The sequence below is a fragment of the Oratosquilla oratoria genome, chromosome 36 (genome assembly GCF_046742065.1).
Source record: "Oratosquilla oratoria isolate Oo_2021 chromosome 36, ASM4674206v1, whole genome shotgun sequence".
In the NCBI taxonomy this organism is placed as follows: domain Eukaryota; kingdom Metazoa; phylum Arthropoda; class Malacostraca; order Stomatopoda; family Squillidae; genus Oratosquilla; species Oratosquilla oratoria.
The window spans coordinates 28,079,482-28,084,253 of NC_134812.1; positions in this window are offsets into that span (position 1 = coordinate 28,079,482).

Consider the following 4,772-nt stretch of genomic DNA (forward strand, 5'->3'; position numbering starts at 1 on the left):
TCGCGTGCTAGAGAATCCGGACTGCCTTCCGGCCGGTTGCATTCGTTTCCCCGAGGGGAGGAGGAGGAGGAGGCGGAGGAAAAGGAGGAGGAGGAGGAAACGGAGGACGAGGAGAAGTTGGCGAAAGAGGAGGAGTGAAAGAAGTAGGAGGACGAAAAAGAAAGAAAGACAAAGTAATCACAAAATTTTGTTTATACATTTATTTAATTGGGTCGGAAAAAAAAGATATGTAGTACATAGTATCGATTCTATTGGAAGATTTTCTGAGTCTTATGGTGGAGAAAGTGGTAGAGAGGAAGACGGAATCTGTTTGGAGGAGCATGCGGTAGATATAATCATTTGAAGCGGAAAGGTGTAGAGCCTACACCAGGAGCCGCTTTATTGTGGATCAAGACGTCTCTTTTGTCTTATGTGTTCGTACAGACAATGTAAGCACTAGTCACCGGTTGGCATTGGGAATCGCACCCGGTATACGTGAAGTGTGGCGGAGGAATGGAGGTGATTTTAGACCACGAGGGACCAGGAGAGTGGAGGACGAGGTGGAAAGACGCGGAATCACTCCCCTGAACGAAGCAGCGAAGAAGAGAACACGAAGCTGGAGTAGGTCAAAGGTCATGCGAGTTCAAAAGGATGTAAGCAAGCAACATAAAAAATAACCTTTTTTTTATAACTTTCCTTGCTTATCCCTGTTCTTCCTTTTCTTCATCTTTTTTTTTCTCGTGATTCTCCTATTTCCATTCTTCATTTTCTTCCTGTCTTCTTCATCTTTTTTTTTTCTAAGAAAGGGCAACCGGGAAAGCAGACACCTTGACCTGGATAGGAAGGCATCTGAGACCTGCTTTCCTTCATGACTTGATGTCGGTCATCACCAGCCTCGTGGTCAGGACCAGAATAGTTCCTGAACGTCCTGGAGCCACAAAAAACCTTTTTGTACATTGTTTGATATTTTGAATACGATGGCATATTCCATAAGTTTTATTTTGGCTAAACCCATGCAATTTTATCAAGGTTCAGACTTTTGACAACTAGTATTTGACAATAGAATCCCGTACTCCAACCCTCTGCGACTTACATCTACATATTCTATTCTGAAAGAGGCAACGTCCTAGCCTCCCATTAGAAGGGAGTTTGTGACGTTCAACCATATCATCATCATCATCATCATCATCACTAATGCCAGGCGGTTTTTGTAACCCTGGAACGGGATTTCGAGCTGCTGAAGACAGTTCATGGCTCTTGAAAACCTTACCTCATCTCTTCGAACACGTTTTTAGGGTCTGCCGGAGTTCGAAGTCCAGTGAACCATCACGGCGGACACCCCCAGAAGGAACAGAGCAGGTGTACCGGAAGCTTCTCAAGTGACGTCAATACAAACAAGAACAGCTGATCGGAATCATCACCCTTCATCGTGATTGGCTGTAGTTCTTTGACCCCTGACGAAACGCTACTGAGATGAGTAGAATAGTTCTGGTGGTAGTCAAAGTAGAAAGAAAGTATTTTTTGTAAAAGTTCTCAAGAAGGCTTCCTAGGGAAATTTGTGTACTTCGAAAACAATACTTAATGTGAAAAAGTTACACGTGCACCTTTCCAAGTCCCCCAAAAAATAATTGAAATAATTCTGATAAACAGCTTACCTTGAGGAAGGCATGCTAAAAAGAGTGCATATGTTAAAATGTATATTACTCATATTGCTTTGATGTATTTCATGCCTTCGATCGATACATCCTTCACATTTTATATTTTTGGTTAACGCCATACGTTTGTTTTCAACCAGTGGGTTGTCACCGTAATGACAAGGTTAAGATTACTTGAAATAACCACTTGGATACGGTATGTCTATACATAGATTGTAAAATATACCACATTCTCCTTTCTTTATCTTTTTGTGCACTTTTTTCATACCACAGTGCAAATCTTCGATGATCTTGGAGTTTCTTTAGAAGTACTACAGATGGAAACGATGTTTCGGAACTTCCTGTTACCATTTTCAGCAAATACAGGGAGGAAGAGAACGTGGAATCTCCTGATATTTCTATTGATAGACACTAGAGAAGCGCACTAGTTGCCGGGCTGGACACAAAGTAATCGACTAAAGCCATTTAGCAGTAGCCGCTGCTACCGTGACTGGAGTTGATGCTGCTGTAGCTATTGGAACTGTTCCTGCTGCTGCGGTCGTCTTCGATGATCAGATTGATTGTAAATCCTCTACTTGAGTATTAATGTTTTCTGAAAGAGAAAGCCGGTGAGGGTCTTGTTCTCATCAAAGATTATTGTATCGTTGATTAGATCTCCTTGCGTGTGATAGAAGTGGTGGTGAGTGGCGTAATGATATGTAATAACTCCGACTTGTAGGCGACAAGTCAGTTGTTTAGTCAATTTTGCCATTGTCATAACAGCGTAAGAGTTAGGTTTACACGCCTCACTATTGCATGTGTGATGATGAATGAACTGGTCTTCTTTCATGGACGTCTTGACTCCATCACAGTGAGGCCACTCCGAAGTTGTTGTTGTTTTTTTCTTCTTCTTCTTTTCTCGTGTCTGGCTTTTGTAGTACATCTTGATGGAATTATCTTCAGGATATACTACAAAAGTAATCCATCAGGATATACTATGGAAGCCACATTTCCACGGAATACAAGACATCGGCCCAACAAAACACATCTAGCTCATTATATACTATAAAGCAAAGTAGACAACTCAACTAGTAATACGCAATTGCTCCAACAATACAAAAAAGAATCTAAAGGAAGACAATATTTTCTATCAATGCAGTTCCAAAAGTGAGGAATGTGGGCCTCAGTCATATACTGGTATGACAACCACAAAATGAACGAGATGTTTGGCATGCCACTTAAGTAATGGATTTATCAAGCCCCATTACACCTCCACACACAGTAGATCATTAACAAGAAAAGACTTAGTTCAAAACAAGACCATAATGACAGAGAACAATATCTACCTGGGCTACTATTCTTAGAAGCTCCCCACGTTCAAACAAAACAGCCAACCATAAATATTCAAGTGAAAGATCTTCAGACTTTGTCTTCAGGGAAAAAAATGACAGTAAGAAGACCGATAAACCCCATCGCTTCGTCTACTACGAGAGCTCCCCGGAGATGAGAACGTCACGTGCGCTCATTGGCCGGCATTAGCCGATCAGTGACAATCTCATCTACAGTATAATGTCTATGAACCCTCACATACCGTACATAACCAAGACACACTACAGGACACAGCGCTTCGCTCTTGACGATGGACCAAGACAGTTCCGTAATGTCGGCCACAATTAAAGATCTATCATGTAAATTTACAGAATATAGTTATATGTATGTCGCACAGAAAATAACGCAAAAAAATCAAGAATTAATTTTCAATAATATATAGCCTTGTCTGCCTTCAAGAGATTATCTTACCTGGCTACAAAAAGATATATATATATATACATATATACAGTATATACATATACATATACATACATATATATATATATATATATATATATATGTGTGTGTGTGTGTGTGTGTGTGTGTGTGTGTGTGTGTGTGTGTGTGTGTGTGTGTGTGTGTGTGTGTGTGTGTGTGTGTGTGTGTGTGTGTGTGTGTGTGTGTGTGTGTGTGTGTGTGTGTGTGCGTGTGTGTGTACTTACGTGTGTTTGTGTGCGTGCTTGCCTGTCTTTCGATCTGTCTCTTTCTATGTACATTTGCTTATATCTATCTCTCTTTTCAATTTTCAGTGAATGTTTGGAGGGCTGTCCCTTCTGTGTTTATTTATTCTTGTGTGTGTTTGCACGTGTGTATATACGTGTGCATACGTACCATGTTGTGTGCCTATGCCTGCGTACAAGTGTTTATATAGACATACACGTGCTTGTGTGTGTGCATATATGGACACAAGTGAGTGATACTACATCTCAAGCACTTCCTGAGCAAACAGGAAATGCTTTTGTTGGAAGAAAGTTACTCTGTATTATTTTTGCCAAACAGAGCGTGTATGTTGATTCCGTTGACAAAAAGACGGACTTAATTGTACCAACAGCTTACTCCATTCCAGAAAGTACACATTGGTCTCAAAATGTGCCGGAATTCATTTCTTAAAGATTCTTCTTTAATGTGAGGTTTCGAATATTGCAGATTGACTGATCCTTACGCTGTGCAAGAAATTTCCTCTGTCTGGATAAAATCGCCTGACGGCAGACAGAATAAGTACTATACATGCCAATATTAGTAAGAGAGTTAATGAAAGAAATCATAAAAAGCAACAATAATAATATAACTGGGAAATTATTTGACACGGCCCGAAGGGATTTCTACTCTTCTCTATTTTCGCATGAGGGGACGATGAGGAAGGGTCACCATGTGAATGAAGCGGCTTGTGTTGTATCTTGCTGCGCTTCTTCTGACCCAGGCAATGGGTAGGGGGAACAATGATACTTGCCTTGGCTGACTAGCTCATTTGTAAGGGTGTGTGTGGGGGGAGCCTATTAGCACACATATACATACGTAGATGTAGTTTCCATTTAGAAATTATTTGACATACTCGTGTAGGATTCACAACTTCTTTATACTTCAACTCCAAGTGACCGTCCACAGGACTTCAGCCTGTAGAGAGAAATAGTTAAAAGCTTTGTTTCAGAGAACAGTTGTATCTCGTAAGGAGGTCTGAAGTTGGTATGCAACCATATAAAGAATTAAGGACCTGGAGATTTTCCTTTGTGTACATTCCTGGATTCCTGACGATTTTCCTTATTCATTACTTGATCCATTTATTCTACG